Below are 23,980 nucleotides of genomic sequence, written 5' to 3' on the forward strand. Positions count from 1 at the left end.
AAGCTATCAGCATTCTGTTAAGAACAGAAGTCATTGAATGAAATATCAGTTCCAGTTCTATAGCTGATAAAGGAATGCATGTAGACATAAAAATAAATAGTTGTGGTTTCTTCAACGCCTGCTTATACAAAAGATAAGACCAATTATAGTAGTAAGAGAGTCATACTTCATCCCAACATACAATGGGGGGTGGGGTAGGGTAGTGTAATTAAAGTAATATTCATAACTCATTCCATGAGCAAAGTTATGTCAAATCCTTGCAGAAGATTTTTATTGTCACTTTTATTTATAATTTTCAAAATAAGAAACCAATAAAATGCACAACAAACAATAACAACAAAGATATAGGCAGCAGTGGGAGTGTCACAAAACACATCGGGAGAGCCAACATTTTTTAAACAAAATAACGACATAGGCAAGCAGTGGGAGGAGCGGCAGAACCTCAGGAAATCAGCACGTACTTCATTTATTATACACTTTCTAAACTATTAAACCTAAATAAAAGTTAAATAAGTAAACATATAAATAAATAAATCAGAGTAATTAATTAAATCTAAGGGGATAAAATAAACTAAGTGAAAGATATCAACATTAAAGGGACCCAAATAGCATTAAATTAATATCTGGTATACATAAATAATAAATAAAAGTAAATAATCAGAGTAATAAATTACTAATCAATTAGATATCAAACAAATCCATCAACTAATTAATACTAGACCTCAAGTGATCCTATTAGCTCTTGAGATAAATTACTGATAACAATAAATTAACAAGTAAAGACTGGAAATGGCAGGGCAGGCTATGCGTTCGGGAGTGTAATATGTGAGAGTTTGTGGACAGCGAGACTGTCCTGGATTGCTACACCTTTAGGAAATATGTCTCTACCCTGAGTCACTCCAACTCAGAGTCATTAAGCTGGAGTGCGAGTTAGAGGCATTCCGACACATAAAGGCGGAGTGTGGAATTTCTCTACAGTTTACTCCAGGGTACAGTCACACCTCAGAGGATTGCTCAGGTACAGGAAGGAGATAGTGCGAATGTCAGTCAAGGGGAGATAGAGAAGGAAGTCCTGTGGGACACTGATCCTATCCAACAGGTACAATGTACTTGATAACTGTGAGGATAAGAACTAAGACTGCGGAGAGAACAGCCACGATGCTGACCTAGGCACCGTGGAGCAGAGGGCTGTCCAATGGGGGGACGAGCAGAAACGTAGTAGTTATAGGGGATTCAATAATTAGGGGGATAAGGGATTCAATAATTTGGGACTCTCGACCACGGTGCCAGGGTAAGGGATATCTCGATGCGCTGGAAAGGAATTTGGAAAGGGAGGGGGCAGATCCAGTTGTTGTGGTCCATGTCGGGGTCAATGACATAGGGAAGAAAAGGGAGGAGGTCCTGCTGAGGGAGTACAAGGAAATAGGAGCTTAATTTAAAGGCAGGATCTCAAGGATAATAATCTCGGGATTATTACCTGAACCACATGCAAATTGGCATTGGGACAAACAGATTAGGAAAGTTAACATGTGACTAAAGGATTGGTGTGGGAAAGAGGGATTCCATTTCATGGGGCATTGGCACCAGTACTGGGACAGGAAGGAGCTGTACCGCTGGGATGGATTTCACTTGAACTGGGCTGCAACCAAGGTCCTAGCTGAAAGGATAAAAAGGGCTATAGAAAGGCTTTTAAACTGATAGCGGGGTGTGGGGGTAGGGTGGGGGGAGCTCAGACAGAAACCAAAAAATAAATAAAAATAGCCTAAAGACTAAAAAAAGGGACGAGAACGAAGTCCAAATCACCAATAATGTTAAAGGTAATGGCCCAGAAATTCGGGTCGGGGGCTTCCCGCGGGTGCAAGCCCCTGACCTGCACTTATCTACCGCGCTGGCCGTTTAGCTGTGAGCCCCCGTGGAATTCCGATCCTGGGCCTCCTCCAACTGCCGGCGCGCAGTGCTTGCGTATCCCAGGGGCGCAGTTAGTTCGAAGCGTCCCCTGGGATCACGTGGGCCATGGAGAGCCAATGGTAGCAGGGAATGCTTCATTCACAAGATTGAAACCTATAAATACTATAAGCCCCAAAACATCACTAAATCTTCAAATAAATTTTTAAAAATCACATTTTTAAAATAAACTATAAATTACATGAAATAACTATTTTAAACAATAATTAAAATTTTTGAAAAAATTAATTACATTTTCTAATGGGGCTAAAAATAAACTTACCTTTCTTTAAAGTATTTAAAAATAATAAACCTGTGGAAAAAATGTTTTAATTTTAATTAATTCACCACTTACCTTGTAAAAAGCAGGTCTTGCGACTGCTTTTTACATGTCTAACTTCTGGAGACTTACCTTCCCGGAAAAACCTGCAAAAAAAACGCAAGTTCGATGCGCACATGCTGCCTCTCCTGTGCACGCGTTCAACCTCTGAACCCCTTCTTTCAGGGGAACGGAAGTGCCGGTTTCCCGCACATGCGCAGTGCATGCATGAAACCGGCACTTCCACTGGGCTCACGGGTGAGTACCCCATGCGTGCGTACTCACCCGTGGAGACCCGAATTTCTGGGCCATTATAAATACGTCAGGTTCAGAAAAAAATATAGGAAATAATCACAAAATACCTGATAAAAATGCAACAGAAGTAATAAAAAACAAGGAATGTGATAAGTTAAAATGTGTTAAAACAGCATCAGAGCATAAAGGCAGGACAGGGTCTATTACCAAATTAAAAGTTCTATGTACGAATGCACCTAACGTAAGAAATAAAACAAGTGAATTAGAAGTGCAAATTCAGTTAAAAGGGTATGACGTAGTGGCCATAACTGAGACCTGGCTACAAACTGAGCATGACTGGGAGATAAATATTGCAGGTTATAAGGTATTTAGAAAGGATAGGGAAATTGGAAAAGGAGGTGGAGTAGCAATAGCAATATTGATAAAGGACACGACTACAGCATTGGATAGCAGGGATATCAGTCAGGGTGAGCAGGCAATAGAAACGATAGTGGGTAGAATTGAGGAATAGAAAAGGATGCAAGACTTTGATGGGAGTTGTTTAGAGACTTACTGACAGCAGTGATTAAGTTGCAGGAAACATAAACGCAAAGATCAGAGACGTTTGTTGCAAAAACAGAGTACTGTAGTTATAATGAGAGATTTAAATATTCACATAGACTGGGAGAAGCAGAACAGCTCGAACCCCAAAGGCAGCAAATTTCTTGAGTGTATTCAGGACAGATTTCTGGAACAATATGTTCTTGAACCAACAAGAGAATAGGTCATCTTAGATTTAATAATTAAATCTGAATTAATCAATAATCTAACGGTAAGGGAACACCTAGCTAAAAGTGACCATAACATGATGGTTTGAGAGGGAGAAAGGTGAATCACAAAGCAAGGTTTCAAATTTAGGTAAGGCTGACTTTGGAGGAATGTGGCAGAAACTGATCACAATAGACTGGGCAAAACTACTAACTGGTAAAACTATGGAGGAACAGTGGGAGGTGTTCAAAAAAGTATTTGGTAGACTACAAGACCTGTACATAACCCAAGAGCTCTACTAGAGATACAAGGAAAAATAAAAATAAATCAAGGGGAGGAACTAACTAGATTAAATATGTCAACAAGGGAAGTGTGAGAGATAGCATCAAATTAAAAGAAAGGACTTATACGAAAGCAAAGAACAGTAGAGATCTAGTGGACTAGGAGAGATATAACGAGCAGCAAAGGGATACAAAGAAAGTGCTAAGAGCTGCAAAAAGGGAATATAAGAAAAAGTTTGCGAGGGATACCAAGGACAACAATAAAGGTTTTTACAAATAGATTGAGAGAAAGTGGGTGGCTAAGAGTAATGTGGGCCCTTTAATGGCAGACACAGGTGATATTATAATTGGAAATCAGGAAATGACAGACTTTGCGGAACACCTCCGTTCAGTCCGCAAGCGTGACTCCGAGCTTCCGGTTGCCTGTCACTTTAATTCACAGCTCCACTTCCACTCTGACCTCTCTGTCTTCAGCCTCCTACACTGTTCCAATGAAACTCAATGCAAGCTTGAGGAACAGCACCTCATATTTTGATTAGGCACTTTACAGCCTTCTGCACTCAACACTGAGTTCAACAATTTTAGACCATTATCTCTGCCCCCATTTTTTCGGATGGCAGCTGTTATGATTCTGCTATTCCCATTTACACCTCTTCTAGACCCATCTTTTGTTCCTTTACTTGTCCCATTACCATCTCCTTTTGCCTCGTACCATCAGCCCTTTTGTCTTTTAATCTCGCATGCCTCCCACCCTATCACAGGCCTTCCCTTTTGTTCTTTCTTTCCCTCCCTGCTTCTCCTGCCTCTGCACTTACTTAAAACCATTTATATCTTGATTGGCACCCCATCCAGCACCTTAAACATTCACTCCCTCCACCACCAGTGCATCGTGGCTGCAGTGTGTACCATCTACAAGATGCTCTGCAGCATCTCACCAAGACTTCTTTGGCAGCACCTCCCAAACCCGTGACCTCTACCACCTAGAAGGACAAGGGCAGCAGGTGCATGGTAACACCACCATCACCAAGTTCCCCACCAAGTCACACACCATCCTGACTTGGAAGTATATCGCTGTTCCTTCATCGTCGCTGGGTCAAAATCCTGGAACTCCCTCCCGAACAGCACTGTGGGAGTACCTTCACCACATGGACTGCAATGGTTCAAGAAGGTGGCTCATCACCACCTTCTCAAGGGCAATTAGGGATGGGCAATAAATGCTGGCTTTGCCAGCGACACCCACATCACAGGAATGAATATTAAAAAAATTATGGGGGAAAAATTCGGTTGGTTGCGCCACCCATTAGCGCCTAAAGAGGTCGAGAAGTGGGGCACTAACCAACTAGCGCCCGGGCACAGCGAACCCTGTGCCTCTTCCCAAATTGAGCGGACATTTAGCGCTGGCGCACGCAGATCATGACATCATTTCATTGTGCAACGCCCTTGGGGCGCCCCGGACCGGAAATTCAGTGGCGCCCCCCACCGTTCCGCCTGGCGCTAACAAGGACAGGTTACCTTGAACGTTTCCCAGTCGCTGTCGGGCTGGGGGGGCGCTATTTAAAGGGGACTCTTCCTGGATTGTTAGTGGTAGCCATTTTTGGACCACACCTTCTGTGAGAGAGAGAAACGGAGAGCCATTTCTGCAGTGAGCCAGCGCTGGCTGAGGAACTTTAGCCTTCTGAGCATTACTTTGCAGTTGGTAAGCTTCTCAACCGGCATAACTTTCAATGCGCACTTACTATGGGGGCTGCATTGGATGGGAACGTCGTCCTTCTCAATCATATTGACAGGGCACAGAGACGCAGGGATAGAGTGGCAGGCATGGCCAGTCGGAGGAGGGCCTACAGACGTCAGCACACGAGATCTTACGCTGGCAAGGTTTTCTGCCAACAGTTTTCGTATATCAACATGTCGGAGGAGCAGTGTTTCCGAAGGCTGCGCTTCAGTAAGGAGGTGGTCACTGAGCTCTGCCACCTGCTTCAGCCAGATCTGCAGCCTCAACTAAGGTGCAGGACATCTCTGTCGGTGGGTGTGAAGATCACTGTGGCTCTAAACTTCTATGCCAGCGGCTCCTTTCAGGCCACTACTGGGGACATTGCCAACATCTCACAGTTCGCGGTGCATTGCTGCATCCGTCAAGTGACTAATGCCCCCTTTAAAAGGAGACGGCAGTACATCTCCTTCCCAATGACCCCGGACAAGCAGCGAGAGCACGCAGAGGGCTTCGCAAGGATAGCGGGCTTCCCCATGGTGCAGGGCGCCATTGACTGCACGCATGTGGCTTTGTGGGCGCCTCTAGAGAATGCGGAGGATTTCCGCAACCGAAAGGGGTTCCATTCTTTGAATGTGCAGCTGATCTGTGACCACCGACAGCTGATACTCGCTGTCAATGCCCACTTTCCAGGCAGCAGCCACGACACCTTCAGCCTGCGCCAGACTTCTGTGGCAGACCTTTTCGAAGCCCCGGCTCACCCAGGAGGCTGGCTTCTCGGGGACAAGGGCTATCCTCTGTGCCCCTGGCTGATGACCCCGCTCCGTTCGCCCAGCACCCCTGCTGAAGAACGTTACAATGAGAGCCATCAAGCGACCAGGAACATCATTGAGCACACAATCGGCGTGCTGAAGCAACGGTTCCGCTGTCTGGACCATTCCGGAGGAGCCCTTCAGTACTCACCTGAGCGAGTCTCCCACTTTGTGGTTGTGTGTTGCATGCTGCATAACTTGGCAATCCTCAGGACCCAGCCAATGCCACCAGACACTGAAGCACCAGCAGAGGAGGAGGAGGAGGAGGAGGAGCACCAAGATGGGAGGGAGGCACAAACTGCAAGGGCCGTCCGTCAGAGGCTTATAGCAAGTCACTTCTTCGCCCCTCTGAGGGAATGCTTTCTGCCATTCCAAGAACATGAATGGAACCGTTCTGCTACCCCTAAGCCGGTCAAGGCCACAATTAGTGCAAAGAACAGACATGGACATTGTGAGTAAATAAACTTCTTTATTTAACAAAATGTGTATCCATCCCGCATGACAAAGCAATGGAAACAAACAGCAAAACAAACAGACTGCCCTGATCTGGCATGACATGCCTCCCATGGTCGATTAGCCCTTACATTATGCACAGAGCTGAATGTGCGTGTGTGTTTCCAGAAAGGGCCATGGGTGCTGGACGACAGCTGGCCATTGGGGCTTTGCAGACCCTCTGGCCATAAAGTGAGGTGCAGATGGAGGGATGAAGATGATTCTGAAAAAGGCACTCACCCTGACGACCCAAGTGAGGTCGTTGAACTTCTTCCTGCATTGCACAGGAGTCCTGGGAACCATGCTGCTGGAGGTGACTCTGTGGGAAACCTCCCTCCAAGCTCTGCGGTAGTCGCTGTGTTGACGCCTCCTGCCATTCTCTGGGTAGAGCACAGATCATCTGCGCTCCACCGCGCCAACCAGAGCATCCACTGCCCCCTCGCTGAAGTGCTGCGCTCTCTCCCTGGCACTCTCCATATTGATGCAGTTGTCGACGCCACAGGTAGGTTACCGCCGAGTTTGAGGCCTACGAGGCGCAGGGTGTGGCTGGAGATGATAATCGATCTGCCCCTTTAAGAGCTGGCCAGCGCCAGCGTGTCTGGCTGAAATTGATAATTGACAGCACCTGCGCTGCGCCCGCCCACGGAGAAATTGCGTCGCGCCGCCGGGTTAGCGCCTTAAGACTATCGTGCAGTGCCTGATTTAGCGCCGCAATCACCTTCAGGGGCGCAGCTACCCAATATCGCTCGAGGTGGCGATAAATTGTGCCTGGCGCTAAACTTTGCGCACCGCCAATACTAGCGCCCCAAACGGGGCAATACCGAGTTTCTCCCCCTATATTTCTAACTTTTTTCAGTTCTGACGTAAGGTCATTGACCTGAAATATTAACTCTGTTTCTCTCTCCACAGATGCTGCCTGACCTGCTGAGTTTTTCCAGCAATTTCTGTTTTTATTTCAGATTTCCAGCATCCGCAGTATTTTGCTTTTGTTTTACTAAATAGTTACTTTGTACCGGACTTCACAGCAGAGTATGAGGATAAAATACTAGAGATACAAGGAAATCTAAAAATAAATCAAGGGGAGGAGCTAACTATATTTAATATAAGTAAAAACATGTACTCAAATTGGCAGAACGGCTGCAGGGCATTCTGAGGGGGGAGGGTGAACAGTCAGAGGTCGTGGTTCACATTGGGATCAACGACATGGGTAGGAAGAGGGATGAGGTCCTGCAGCAAGAATTTAGGGAGCTAGGTAGCAGATTAAAGAGCAGGACCTCAAAGGTTGTAATCTCTGGATTACTCCCGGTGCCACGTGCTAGTGAGTATAGGAATAGGAGGATAGAGCAGAGGAATGCGTGGCTAAAGAGTTGGTGCAGGAGGGAGGGCTTTAGTTTCCTGGATCAATGGGTCTGCTTCTGGGGAAGGTGGGACTTGTACAAGTCGGACGGGTTGCACCTGAACCAGAATGGGACAAATATCCTTGCGGGGAGGTTTGTTAGCACTGTTGGGGGGGGTTTAAACTAACTTGGCAGGGGGATGGGATACAGAGTGGAGCCATAATAGGGGGTGATGTACAGCTAAATATAGAGGAAAAAACAAGTCAGCTTGGAAGGCAGAGCAAATATGTAATGGCACAAGGGAGTAGGGCAAGGCTGGATGGCATTTATTTTAATGCTAGGAGTCTTGCGAATAAGGTGGATGAACTGAAGGTGTTGATGCACACATGGGAGTATGATATTGTTGCTATCATGGAGACATGGTTGAGGGAGGGGCAAGACTGGCAGCTCAATATTCCGGGGCATAGAGTCTTCAGGCGAGACAGAGGGGGGGTTAAAAGAGGAGGGGGTGTCGCAATATTAATTAAGGAGTCAATTACTGCTGTAAGGAGGGATGATATATTACCAGGTTCCTCTAATGAGGCCATATGGGTAGAACTTAAAAACAAAAAGGGGGCAAGCACTTTGCTGGGAGTGTACTATAGGCCCCCAAACAGTCAGGGGGAGATAGAGGAACAGATATGTAGGCAAATCTCAGAGAAATGTGCAAATAATAGGGTAATAATAGTGGGGGATTTCAACTTCGCCAATATTAACTGGGATAGTCAGAGTGTGAAAGGTTTAGAGGGTGCAGGATTCTTAAAGTGCATCCAGGAGAGCTTTTTGAGCCAGCATGTAGAAAGTCCTACAAGCGAGGAGGCGGTACTGGACCTAATTCTAGGGAATGTGGCCAGGCAAGTGGTAGAAGTGTTAGTAGGTGAGCACTTTGGTGACAGTGACCATGATTCAGTGAGATTTAAGGTAGTCATGGAAAAGGACAGAGATGGACCGGAAATAAATTTCTAAATTGGGGGAAGGCCGATTTTAATATGATACGGCAGGATCTGGCCAAAGTGGACTGGGATCAGCTACTTGTAGGAAAATCCACATCGGAGCAATGGGAGTCTTTCAGAAAGGAAATTGAGAGAGTACAATGGCAACATGTTCCCGTAAAGGTCAAGGGTGGGACCAACAAGCCCAGGGAACCTTGGATGTCAAGGGATATACGAGAATGGATTAGGAAAAAAAGGGGGGCTTTTGGCAGATACAAAGGACTAAAGACAGAGGAAGCTCTAGAGGAGTATAAAAAGTGCAGGGGGATATTTAAAAAAGAAATTAGGAGAGCGAGGAGGGGCCATGAAATAACACTGGCGAGCAAAATAAAGGAAAATCCTAAGGTGTTTTATAAGTATATTAAGGGCAAGAGGATAACTAGGGAAAGAGTAGGGCCCATTAGGGCCCAAAGTGGCAATCTGTGTGTGGAGCCAGAAGATGTAGGTGGGGTTTTAAATGAATTTTTTGCATCTGTGTTCACTATTGAGAAGGACGATGTAGACATAGAAATCGGGCATGGGGACTGTGATATACTTGAACATATTAGCATCGAGAGGGAGGAGGTACTAGCGGTTTTAGCAGGCTTAAAAGTGGATAAATCCCCAGGCCCGGACGAAATGTATCCCAGGCTGCTGTGTGAGGCAAAGGAGGAGATTGCAGGGGCTCTGACACAAACATTCAAAACCTCTCTGGCCACAGGGGAGGTGCCAGAGGACTGGAGAACAGCTAACGTAGTACCATTATTCAAGAAGGGTAGTAGGGATAAACCAGGGAATTACAGGCCAGTGAGCCTAACATCAGTGGTCGGGAAATTATTGGAAAAAATTCTGAGGGACAGAATTAGTCTCCACTTGGAGAGGCAAGGATTAATCAGGGATAGTCAGCATGGCTTTGTCAAGGGAAGATCATGTCTGACTAATTTGATTGAATTTTTCGAGGGGGTGACTAGGTGTGTGGATGAGGGTAGTGCAGTGGATGTGGTATACATGGATTTCAGTAAGGCTTTCGATAAAGTCCCGCACAGGAGACTGGTCAAGAAGGTAAGAGCCCATGGGATCCAGGGTGCCTTGGCACATTGGATCCAAAACTGGCTTAGTGGCAGAAGGCAGAGGGTGATGGTGGAAGGTTGTTTTTGTGACTGGAAGCCTGTGTCCAGTGAGGTACCGCAGGGATCGGTGCTGGGTCCCTTGCTGTTTGTGGTCTACATAAATGATTTGGATGTGAATGTAAAAGGTATGATCAGTAAGTTCGCAGATGACACGAAAATTGATGGGGTGGTGAATAGCGGGGAGGGCAGCCTCAGTCTGCAGGACGATATAGATGGGTTGGTCAGATGGGCGGAGCAGTGGCAAATGGAATTTAACCCTGAAAAGTGTGAGGTGATGCATTTTGGACGGACTAACAAGGCAAGGGAATACACAATGAATGGTAAGACCCTAGGAAAGACACAGGATCAGAGGGACCTTGGTGTGCATGTACATAGATCCCTGAAGGCAGCAGAACAGGTGGATAAGGTGGTTAAAAAGGCATATGGGCTACTTGCCTTCATTAGCCGAGGCATAGAATATAAGAGCAGGGAGGTTATGATGGAGCTGTACAAAACGCTGGTTAGGCCACAGCTGGAATACTGTGTGCAGTTCTGGTCGCCACACTATAGGAAGGATGTGATTGCTTTGGAGAGGCTGCAGAGGAGATTCACCAGGATGTTACCTGGGCTGGAGCGCTTCAGCTATGAAGAAGGACTGGACAGGCTGGGGTTGTTTTCCTTAGAGCAGAGAAGGCTGAGGGGGGACCTGATTGAGGTGTACAAAATTATGAGGGGCATAGATAGGGTAAATAGAAAGAAACTTTAGCCCTTAGTAGAGGGGTCAATAACAAGGGGGCATGGATTCAAGGTAAGGGCAGGAGGTTTAGAGGGGATTTGAGGAAGAACTTTTTCACCCAGAGGGTGGTTGGAATCTGGAACTCACTGCCTGAAAGGGTGGTAGAGGCAAGAACCCTCACAACATTCAAGAAGCATTTGGATGAGCACTTGAAATGCCATAGCATACAAGGCTACGGACCAAATGCGGGAAAATGAGATTAGATTAGACAGGGCTTGATGGCCGGCGCCGACGCGATGGGCCGAAGGGCCTCTTTCTGTGCTGTATAACTCTATGACTCTATGGGGGAGAAATTCGGTTGTTAGCGCCACCGATTAACGCCTAAAGAGGCCGAGAAGTGGGGCGCTAGCCAATTTCCGGGCGGGCGCAGGGCGCCTCACCCCATATTGAGCATGCATTTAGCGCCGGCGCTAAATCTTAGCGACCGCTCACGCGCGCAGGCTAATTATGACGTCATTTGAGTGTGCAACGCCTTTTGGGCACTCCAGACCGGAAATTCAGTGGCGCCCTCCTCTGTAGTGCCTGGCGCTAATAGTGACAGCTTACCTGGACCTTACCAAGTCGCTCTCGGGCTGGAGGAGCGTTATTTAAAGGGGACTGGTGTGGTTTAAAAGCGGCAGCCATTTTTGGAGCACAACTCCCTCGAGAGCTACAAAGAGTTGCTGAGCTGCACACTGAGAGCCATTTGACCACTGAGCCAGTGCAGGCAGACGATCTTCAGCCTTCTCACCATCACCTTGCTGTTGGTGAGCCTTGACAATGGGGAACCTTCCTGTGGGCACTTATTATGGGGGCTGCATTGGAGGGGAACGTCCTGCTGCTGAATCATCTGGAAAGGGCACTGAGACGCTGGGAGAGGGGGGCGGGCATGGCCAGACGGAGGAGGGCCAGCAGACGTCGCCACAGCAGACCTTACGCTGGCAGGGTTTTCCGACAGCAGTTTTCCTACATGAACATGCCAGAGGAGCAGTGTGTCAGAAGGCTGCGATTTAGAAAGGAGGTGGTGACTGAGCTGTGCCAGCTGCTTCAGCCAGATCTGCAGCCTCAGATAAGGTGCAGGACATCTCTGTCGGTGGCTGAGAAGATGCCTGCTGGCCTGAACTTCTACGCGAGTGGCTCTTCTCAGGCTGCGCGTCAGAGGCTGATCAGAAGTAGCTTCTAGGCCCCTCTAATGGAATGCTTGCTGCCATTCCAAGACCAGGAATGGAACCGGTCTGATACCCCCAAGCCTATGAAGGGCAAGATGCATGTAAATAGCAGGCATGGCCATTGTAAATGAAGAAAGTGTTTCATTACACAAAATGTGGTTCCTTCAAACATGAGAAAGCTATGGCAACAGAAAGCAAAATTAATACACTGACACATAACTGCCTCTCACACCCGGGAGACTGTCCAAAACATAAATCACATTCCGACCAACTTCCTTGGCCTTGATTCCACTGCGCCAACCAAAGCATCCAATGCCCCATCAGTGAGGTGTTCCACCCTCTGCCTCACCCTTTCCATGTCTTGCTAGGCTAGTGCGCCACAGGTAGGCTCCCACCGCTTTGAAGGCCTACAAGGCAGTGAGTGTGTCTGGTGATGCCAATTGACCTGCCACTTTAAGAGCTGGCCGGCGCCAGTGTGTCTCAGGGAAAGTGATTATTGACAGCACCCTCGCTGCGCCCCGCCACCACGAAATTGGGTTGCGCCGCTTGGTTAGCGCCTTAAGAGTAGCGTGCAGCGCCTGATTTAGCGCTGCAATCACCTTTAGGGGCGCTGCAACCCAATATCGCGCTAGGTGGTGCTAAATTGCGCCTGGCGCTAAACTTTGCGCATCGCCAGGACTAACTCCCCAAACGCAGCTATACCGAATTTCTAGGCCTATGACTCTATAACGTAACTAATGGTGTCCCCCAGGGATCTGTACCGGGGCTGTTAGATCCGTGTATCTTAATGTTGTGTCCTTCAATAATCAGACAAAAGACTGCAGGGAACGATCAACAGGTGTTTACTGAATGAGGGTTCAAACGGCAACTGACTGTACAGATCACTTCTCAGGGTTTATATACAGGTGTGGTCACTGCCGGTACTACAGGATACAGGAGCTGTAAAAAGTAGTTCTCTCCCTTAAAGGTACATACATTACAATTCCTCCCCTTTTATATTAACAGTACCATAACACTCATTTAACAATTAAATATCAAACTAATTACAATTAACACTTTTAACATGCAACATTAATTGAAAATAGTCTATTTATAAATTCAGTCTTTGGGGAACTTCCTGATTCTTTCTGAATAACGCCTTTCCCGAGTGTCTCGTTCTTGGTGCGGAGGCGATTCTAACACCCTGTCGTCAGTTGATTCATCAGCTTCCAATGCTATTGTTTCTGAGGTAGATGCGACCTGTACGTCGGGTTCCTCACCAGGTACGTATGGCCGAGACATGGGGTTGACTCATTCCTGTGACTCTAGGATCTGGTCAGCATGGCATCTCACAATGTTCTCCCCAACATCCACTGTGTACATTAGTGGCCCCTGCCGTGTGCATATCGTTCCTGGTTGCCATTTCTCTGTTCGGTAGTCGCGGGCCAAGACTGGTTGCCCTACATTGAAGCTCCTTGTCGGCTTCTCATTGATGTGCTGGAATTGCTTATGCTCAACATCTCTTCGTACATTTGGTCTGAGCAAAGCCAGACGAGATCTCAACCTTCGGTTAAAGAACATCATGGCCAGGGCCTGGTTGGTGACTGCATGTGTCGCATTTCTGTAGGCTAACAGGAAATTGTCCACCTTATGCTGCAGTGGAATGTCGTCATCGCACATGGCCTTTACTGCTTTTTTAAAGGTTTGTACGAACCTCTCAGCCAATCCATTTGTGGCTGGATGATACGGGGCGGATGTGTAATGCCTTACCCCATTCCTTTTCATAAATCTTCGAAACTCTTCGGACACAAACAGTGGTCCCTTATCAGAGCAAATCTGCTCTGGCAAGCCGTTCCTGGCAAAAATGGTCCGTCGGACTGCAATAGTTTTCTCCGTGGTGGTGGAGGACATTTTGATCACCTCAGGCCATTTCGAGTGCGCATCCACGGCTATTAAAAACATTGAGTCCATGAATGGACAAGCAAAATCAATATGCACCCGTTGCCATGGAGATGAGGGCCACTCCCATGGGTGTAGAGGGGCATGTGGTGGTGCATTTTGGACCTTCTGGCATCCTGAGCAGCTCTTTGTCAGGTCCTCGATTTGCTGATCGATCCCCGGCCACCACACACAAGCCCTAGCAAGGCTTTTCATTTTCACCCCTCCCAGATGACCTTCGTGAAGCTCATTGAGCACTCTCTCCCTTAACTTGCGTGGAATTACCACTCGGGATCCACACATCAAGGTCCCCTGGCATACTGATAGCTGTTCTCTTCTGGATGAGAATGCTGGCAACAGTGAGTCGCCATGTGCTGGCCATCCCTTCACCGTCAAATCATATGCCTGAGACAGTGTCGGGTCATTTCGGGTCTCCTTCTCTATACCAGCATTAGTTACTGGCAAGCATTCAATTATAGTCGAATGAAATATTTCGACAGGATCCACTGCTGGTGCTTCCTCCGCAGTGGGCAGTGGCAGGCGTGATCAGCGTTTCCATGCTGTTTCGTGCCCTTATACTCGATTTCATATTGGTGCGCCCCTAGATAAAGGGACCATCTTTGTAGCCGTTGCGCAGTCATCACCGGAACGCCCTTCTTTGGATTAAAGATGGAGACAAGTGGTTGGTGGTCAGTCAGCAAGGTGAACTTCTGCCCGTGCAGATAGTGATTGAACTTTTTCACTCCCCACACTAGGCTGAGGGCCTCCCTGTCAATCTGGGCGTAGTTATGCTCGGCTGAGATTAGTGACCGAGACGCAAATGCTACTCGGCTCTCCGAGCCGTCCGGGAATTTGTGCGACAGCACCGCTCCAATGCCATAGGGTGATGCATCACACGCCAACCGAATTGGTAGTGCTGGGTTGAAATGAGCCAACACCTCGTTTGATGTAATCAATGTTTTGCTCTTCTGGAAAGCTCGTTTTCATTCGTCACTCCACTTCCATGGTACCCCCGTTTGCAGTAGGGTGTTCAGTGGGTGTAGTACGGTAGACAAATTCGGCAAGAACTTATGGTAGTAGTTCACCAGCCCGAGGAACGACCTCAGTTGTGACACATTTTCCGGTGCTGGAGCCTTGACTACTGCCTCAATCTTTTCAGGGGACTTATGTAACCCCTCTTTTTCAATAACGTGGCCACAATACGAGATCTGCTTCTGGAAAAACTCGCATTTGTGGCGATTAGCTCGGAGCCCATATTCCTTCAATCTAGTGAGCACCTGCTCCAGGTTGGCGAGGTGATCACTGTCATTTTCGCCCGTGACCAGGATGTCGTCCAAATAACACTGGGTCCCTGGAATCCCTTGCAGGACTTGTTCCATTGCACTTTGCCAAATAGCCGGAGCTGATGCTACCCCGAACACCAGCCGGTTGTATTGGTAGAGACCTTTATGAGTGTTGATCATGAGATACTGTTTTGAGGCTTCTTCTAACTCCATTTGCAGGTACACCTGGGCCAGATCAATCTTAGTGAAGCGTTTCCCTCCAGATAGCGAGGCGAAAATATCTTCAATCCGCGGAAGCGGATTTGTACCGTGTGAAGGACTGGGTTCACTATCACCTTAAAGTCCCCACAGATGCGAACCTTCTTTGGTTCCCCAGGCGTATTACTCAACGACCTCTTCATTACAGGAACGATGGGTGTAGCCCACTCGCTCCAGTCCACTTTGGACAGTACTCCTGAACGTTCCAAACCTTCCAGCTCTGCTTCGACGGCTGGGCGGATCGCATAAGGTAACAGTCTGGCCTTAAAAAACTTTGGGCTTGCATTTTCCTCTATTTTGATCATCGCTGTTATGCTTTTTAGTGTTCCGAGTCCCTGCTGGAACACTTCTTGTGCGTCAGTTAGCATTTTTGACAGTAGTCCAGTTGTGACGTCGTCATCCTTTTTGGCATCTACAGTCAGTGCTTGTATGGAATGCCAATCTAGCTGTATCTTCCAGATCCATTCACATCCTAGTAGTGGTGGTCCTCCATCTGGCAATACATATAGGTCCATTTTTGGTGTTTCCTTGCCGTTATATATAACGTTCACCCTTATTTTTCCTTTGGGGTAGACTTTTTGCCCCGTGTACGTCTTCAAGACAATCTTTGTATCTCTCAAGGGTATATGTGAGAATAGCCGCTTGTAGTCCCTTCGGTTTATGACTGTTTGGGCTGATCCTGTGTCCAATTCCATTTTCACTTGGACTCCTGCTATCTTGAGCGTGACCCAGATAGTTTGGTGATCCTCCGTTTTGATCACATTATGTAGTTTCAGACAACCCAGCTCCTTGCTTCCGGAGTCTGTATCACTCTTCTGTTCGTCTGAACTACTCTCCGTCACCTTATGTACCTTCTTGTACTTCTCCTGTGGAGATTTCTTGCTGCTGGTTTTCTTTCTCGACCTGCAGACTCTTGCTATGTGTCCTACTTTTCCACACTGTCTGCACACTTTGTCCTTGAACCAGCAATCATTATGGTCGTGTGTTGTTCTGCCGCAGCGATAGCACTTCACTGTTCCGTATGACATTTCATTTGTGCCATATTCTTGCAGTCTCCGTTGTATCTCTGCAGCGCCCCGTGCGGCTGCTTCGTGTGATACTGCAATGCTGAAAGCCTTGTCCAGCGTAAGATCCTTTTCTGATAGAAGCCGTTTCTGGGTTCCTTCACTTTGAAGCCCACACACAAACTTGTCCCTTAAAGTATCTGCTAGTCCCGTTCCAAACTGGCAGTGTTTTGATAGCTTGCACAGTTCCGTTAAATACTCAGCATTACTTTCATCTTTATGCTGGTTCCTTTTGTGAAACTTAAATCTTTCTGCTATCAGCAGCGGTGTGGGGTTTAAGTGGTCCTGTAGGATTGACACTATGTTTTCAATATCCTTTTCTACTGGCTTCTCTGGGCTTACTAGGTTTCGTAGTAAGCCATACGTTTTTGCACCCATTGAATTCAACAATACCAGCGCTTTCTTGTCATCTGGCACTTCATTCGCCTTGCAGTATACTTCTATGCGTTCGACATATGTCGTCCAATCTTCAACTTCATTGTCGAACACTGTGATACTGCCACTCTTCGGCATTTTTGGGTGTGGTTAGACTGGCTTAAAATGGCGTCTCCCACGCTTTCCTTTCTTCCCCGCTGCGGCTTAAAATGGCGTCTCCCACGCTTTCCTTTCTTCCCCGCTGCGGCTTAAAATGGCTTCTCCCGCGTTGCTGCCAATGCCGCTCTCTGCAGTCCTCGTGGCAATGGCAGCGCCTCGCGTTTTCCTGCGCGCCTCTCTCCCCCGTTTACGCTGCTCGGCCCTTGAACACCGACTGCGCTCTGCTCTCTCTCGCCTCTCTCCCCCGTTGACGCTGCTCGGCCTTTGAACACCGGCTGCGCTCTGCTCTCTCTCACCTCTCTCCCCCGTTGACGCCGCTCGGTTCTGAACACCAGCTGCGCTCTGCTCTCTCTCGTCTCTCTCCCCGTTGACGCCGCTCGGTCCTGAACACCGGCTGCGCCCTGTGCGCTCTGCCCTCTCTCTCTCCCCCGTCGACGCTGCTCGGCATTTTTCTGTGCCGCTCGGTCGGCTCTAGCCGCCGCTGTCCGGGAAGGGTCTGCGCAGTACCTGTTGCCAGCCCGTTTCGCTGGACCACCAGAGTTGCAGGTAGGTTCGAATCTGCGTCGTCGCCAATGTTAGATCCGTGTATCTTAATGTTGTGTCCTTCAATAATCAGACAAAAGACTGCAGGGAACGATCAACAGGTGTTTACTGAATGAGGGTTCAAACTGCAACTGACTGTACAGATCACTACTCAGGGTTTATATACAGGTGTGGTCACTGCCGGTACTACAGGATACAGGAGCTGTAAAAAGTAGTTCTCCCCCTTAAAGGTACATACATTACAGGGGCCACAGCTTTTTACTACATTTATAACTGACATGGATGAAGGAATAGAGAACCATATATCTAAGTTTGTTGACAACATTAAGTTAGGTGGCACAGTAAATAGTGTAGATGGGAATAGAAAGTTGCAAAAGGACATTGATAGATTAAGTGAGTGGGCAAAACTGTGGCAGATGGAGTTCAATGTGGGAAAGTCCATTTTGGACCTAAGAAAGATAGATCAGAGTATTTTCTAAATAGCGAGAGGCGAGGAACTGCGGAGGAGCAGAGATTTAGGGGTCCAAGTACAGAAATCACTAAAAGCTGTGGACAGGTACAAAAAATAATTAACAAGGCTGATAGAATGTTGGCCTTTATCTCAAGAGGGAATACAAAGGGATGGGAGTTGTGTTACAGCCGTACAGAGCTCTGGTTAGACCCCATCTGGAGTATTGCATTCAGTTCTGGGCACTGCAGAAGTAAAAGAACATCACCAAACTCATTGGGGCCTCAGTTTAACATCTCACCTGAAAGACGGCACCTCCGACAGTACAGAACTCCCTCAGCACTGCACTGGAGTCTCAGCCTAGGTTTTGTGCTCAAATCTCTGGAGTGGGACTTGAATCCACAACCCTCTGACTCGTGCTACCACTGAGCCACAGCTGACACTGAAGTGGTGGCATTCGCTGTGAATGGCTAACTTGCTATCAATCATTAAAAAAAAATCTGGTACTTTGAAGACATATCCCAATTTCCTGATTGAACAAATAGAATCTTTTGATTGCAAAATTTACTCAGAACATCTGCCATCATATTTGTCTGTATCCCTGAGCTATTAAACAGGTCAACAGTGGAATAGTAGACAGTGCTTAGCTTCCTAACTGGCTAGTAACATGGGCCCTGTTTGGTAGTTGTTTCGGAGCATTTTGGGCAGTTGACAGGCTGCCTGTCAAGCGGGGAACACTCCAGAAAAGGCCGCAGCCTTGTTTAGTGCATGTTGAGGTAGAGATCATGAGAATGGGTAGAGCATGGGTGGGAGGGTCAGGAGTGATTGCAAGGTGGGTGGTGGAAGATCGAGGAGAGATAAGAGGGGAGTCAGAAATCGGGGACAGAGATGGGGGAGTTGGGGGGAGAGTTGGAAATCGGGGGAGTCAGTAATCGTGCAGGAGTTGGTGATCATGTGAAGGGGGAGTCAATGATCCCAGGGTGGGGTTCGGTGATGGGGGGTGTCGGTGTGAGTGTTGAGGAGTCGGGGTGTTTACAGGTTATATTGTTGAGCCAGGAGGAAAAACTCCTGCTCCTCCTGGCCCACAAGCAGTATTGATCCAGCCCTTCTCACCTCCTTTCACCTGCCGGGTTTCCCGATGCCTGGGAAACCCAGCCGACTGTAGTTAAAAATAGAAACACTGTTAAAAGGTTTCAACAACTGACCCACCTCCTGAGAGCAGATTGGTTGCTCACCCCACATCCCGCCTCCATTAAAATCGTAAGTGGGTGGGTTTGAGGCAGGTTGGGTTCCAGTTTCAGGTTTTTAACATTTTAACTTCCCACCTGACCCAAACCCACCTGTTTTGGGGGGTTAAAATGACCCCCATTGTGTTTATGCTGCCATGATTGATATTGTCTTTGGCCCATGTGCAGCCTCCTCAGGAGTTTCATAATGACACGCTGCTACTACTATTAGTACTACAACACTTGCATTTATACATTGCCTTAATGCAGATATACATAACAAAGTGCTTCAGAGAGGTGTAATTAGATAAAAATTAATGTCAAACCAAAGAACTAAATATTAGGAGGCTTGACCAACAGCTTGGTCAAAGAGATGAGTTTAAAGAGAGTCTTAAAGAATTTGAATGATGTGGAGAGTGGGATGGGTTTAGGGGGAGACTTTTTGAGAGTGGCCAGCAGCAGCGGGGTGAAAGAGGAAGTATAAGAAGCCAGTCAGACGAGAAGAGAGTTTGAGGATTGCAGGGCTGGATGAGGTGACAGAGTTACAAGGCATGGAGGCCTCGCAGGGATTTAAACATGAGAATGAGAATTTTAAATTTGAGGCATTGGGGCACCAGAAGCCAAAAGTAGGTCAGTGTGGAGAGGGGGGATGGGTGACAGGGAGTTAGCACAGGATAGGATACTGGCAGCAGAGTTTTGAATGAGCTGAAGTTTATGGAGGTTGAAGGGGGGGGGGAGACCAGCTAGTTGACCATTAGAGTCTTATGGGGAACATTGGAGTAGTCTGCTTTGTTGTACACTCAGAATCCTGAACCAGACTTTTGGCAGAGACTCTCATGATATTTCTGTATATATAATTGTTGTTATTCTGTATATTGAGGGCCTTCTAAATTCTTGCTTTGTTCCAAATGGTGAGCAGACAATTGTTTCCACCTCTTGGGGCAACCTTTGGAAGCAGGGATAATATTTAATTGTTTGCTCACCACTGATCCAAATCAGAGCAAAACAGATCTTAAGTAGCAATGGCAAGGCTAACAGCTGAATACAAAGAAAGGAATACATTTTAATTGTAAAAGTGACAATCCGTGTTACTGTGCATGGTTATCAAATGCAGTCTTTTCGGGTAAAAAGTGCAAGGTAAGAATGGAACAAAATAGGTGAGAGGTAAAGACCGCATGGCAAACTAGTTGATCTAGGAATTTAAAAACCCAAGAGAAAACACCTATAAATATAAATAACAACAGACAACACCGGAAAAACTCAGCAGGCCAGGCAGCATCGGTTTCTCTCTCCACCGATGCTGCCTGGCCTGCTGAGTTTTTCCAGCATTTTCTGTTGTTATTTCGGATTTCCAGCATCCGCAGTATTTTGCTATCATATAAATATGTGGCAAATCCTGACATCACGCCCATTACTTCCATTTACTGAGTGGTCCCAAAAACTTCAGGATGGTGTCAGGGACAATATGCTAAACATTTAGGTGCACTTTAAGAATAGATTGATAATCCTCTGATGCCTCAGTGGGTAATGCATTGTTGGTCATACAGAAGGCCCCAGTTTTAATCCACAGTGCTGAGTTAACTGATCTCAGTCAGGGCAGAAATGGGAGCACTCAAATTGGGCTCAGCATCATTGGATTATCAAGGGGAAAATCAACCATGAATCTCATTCTTGATCACCGCCCACTGACCCTTACTGGATGTTCAGTGAGGACAGGGTTGGGCTTGGTTGCGGTCAGGTTTCTGTATTTTTTGACCATTTTTCCAAGAAATGGAATTGGAAAAAGAGTTCATTTTAATGCTGTTTTATTTATTTAAAAAGCAATTTATATTCTCATCTAAAGTTTTAAAAAACAAAGCACCGAGTCAAAAGGTGCTAATTGGCAAATGCCTCTCCCAGGAACTAAATAATAAGCAATTCATAGTTTGTCTGGGTATTCAGAAATACACTTCTCACCGTTGTGTTGGCAGACCCTTTGATCTTAGTCTTTGCGAGGGACAGGTTTTTTGACACAGAACGAGAGGCTTTTAAGAACCAAAGAAGGCAATCGGGCTTTTGGAAACAGAGTGACCCACAGGTTGGCAGGAAGGAAAAGGCTGCAAAAGAAAGGGCACTGCAAGGAAAGTGGTTCTGCTCTGGGCTGTAGGACAGGATGCAGAGGGATTATTATGTTTAGGTTAAGTAAGACAACTCACTGGAGTGTGTATTCTTTATTTTCTATCATTGCGTAAAAATAGGTTGAACCAATTGAACTAAGAATCTCAGATCATACCCATTGGTTCCAAATTCTAAATCGTTAATGTAAATTGTGAACAGCAGTGGTCCCAGCACTGATCCTTGTGGAACACCACTACCCACCTTCTGCCACTAAGAATAGCTACCCTTTACTCCCACTCTCTGCTTTCTGTCTTGAAGCCAGCTAGCAATCCATACTGCTACTTGTCCCCTGACTCCGCATTCACTGACCTTATTCATTAGTCTATTATGGTGTACCTTATCGAAGGCCTTTTGAAAATCTAGATAAATTACATCTACTACATTAGCATTGTCTACTCTCTCTGTTACCACTTCAAAAAATTCAATAAGGTTGGTCAAGTAAGATTTTCCCTTTTGAAATCCATGCTGACTATTCATTATTATACTTTTCATTTCTAGATGTACTTCTATTCTCTCCTTTAGTAGGGATTCCATTATTTTTCCTACCACCAATGTTAAGCTGACTGGTCTATAATTCCCTGGAGATGTTCTACCTCCTTCTTAAATATAGTTATTACATTAGCTATCCGCCAGTCCTCTGGCACGGCACCTTTTTCTAATGAATTACTAAATATGCATACTAATGCCTCTGCTATCTCTTTCCTATATTCTTTTAAAATGCATGAATGCGATCCATCCGGACATGGGATTTTATCCTCTTTGAGTTTGATTAGTTTATTTAATATATCCCCTTTTTTATTTTAAATGCACTTATCTCATTACTCATCTCATCATTCAATGTCATGTCCCCCTGTTCTATCTCCCTGGTAAATACCGAAGTGAAATAATGATTTAATATTTCTGCCATCTCCCTATCGTTACCTGTGGTATTGTCCTGCTATCCCTTAATGGCCCAATTCCCATCCCAAACTTCCTTTTTTTATTGATGTTCCTGTAAAATATTTTTACTATTTTGTTTTATGTTTCTTGATAATTTAATTTCATAGTTCCTCTTTGACTTCCTAATTTTTTTTTTACTTCTCTCCTAATCCCTTCGTATTCTCTCTTATCATGCATTCCTCTGCTGTCTATGTACTTAATGTATGCTTCTTTGTTTCCTTATGTCTTTATTCATCCATGGAGTTTCATTAGTGTTTAGTTTGTTCTTTCCTTTTAGCGGAATATATTTTTCCTGCATGTTGTTGAACACTGTTTAAAATGTTTCCCATTGTTGTTCTACATCGTTGTTTGCCAATATTGTTGCCCATTTTACCTTCCCAAGTTCTATTCTTACCCCGTCAAAATCAGCTTTTCTCCAATCTATTAACTTGGTTTTTGTCATTCTTATGCCCTTCACTATTGTCATCTTAAATCGTATTATATTATGGTCACTATTTCCTATATGTTCCCCTACTTTTACTTCTCTTATCTGCACTGGCTCATTCCCCATAACTAGATCCAATTGTGAATCCTCCCTTGTTGGGTTACATATTGGGTTAGAAAGGAATCCTGTAGACATTGTAGCACCTTCATTCCCTTATCCCCTTTACCTACCTCTTCTTTCCAATTAATATCAGGGTAGTTGAAATCTCCCATGATTATTATTCTATGTTTTTTACTAATTTCTCTAATTTGTCTGTATAGTTCTTCCTCCACCTCCCTTCCATTATTAGGTGGTCTGTAGACTACCCCTATTAGTGTGATTGATCCTTTATTATCTTTTATCTCTATCCATATGGATTCTATTTTTGTCTTACTGATCTCTACGTCTCTTTTTTCTATTGCCATTATGTTATCCCTATTAAGTACAGCTACTCCACCCCCTCTTTTTCCCTCTCCATCTTTTCTAAATATGTTATACCCTGCAATGTTTAATTCCCAGTCTTGATTTTTCTGTAGCCATTTCTCAGTAATCCCTACTATGTCTGGTTCCTTCCAACGCATGATTGCCTCCAGCTCCCCTGTTTTATTTCGGACACTGTGTACATTGCTGTACAGACAGTTTAATTCATTTTTAATAGGATTTCCTCTCACTTTATGTTTAACCATTTTTTTAGACTCCTGTTCTATAATTCTATTTGCTCCCTTGCCGTCAATGTCCTCCCTTACTTTATTCTTTCTTATGCTCACTTTTCCTGTTTTGTTTATATTTAGGCTGCTTACGTTTCTTGTAGATCCCTCCCCCGTTTTTACTAGTTTAAAGCCTTTGCCACTCCCTATTTACCCTTTCCGCTAGAACACGGGTCTCATCCCGGTTCAGGTGGAGCCCGTCCTATCAGTACAGCTCCTTCCTGTCCCAGAACTGGTGCCAGTGCCCCATGAAAAGGAACCCCTCTTTCTCACACCAGCCCTTTAGCCATGTGTTAATTCTCCTGATCTGTCTGCTTCTATGCCAATTTGTACATGGCTCGAGCAATAACCCAGAGATTATTACCCTCAAGGTCCTGCTTTTTAATTTAGAGCCTATCCCCTGAAACTCTTTCAGCAGGACCTCATCCCTGTTCCTACCTATATCGTTTGTTCCAACATGGACCATGACAACCAGATTTACCC

Source organism: Somniosus microcephalus, chromosome 1 (assembly GCF_052327205.1).
Source record: "Somniosus microcephalus isolate GS21.2 chromosome 1, FLI_Smic_1.0, whole genome shotgun sequence".
NCBI lineage: Eukaryota > Metazoa > Chordata > Chondrichthyes > Squaliformes > Somniosidae > Somniosus > Somniosus microcephalus.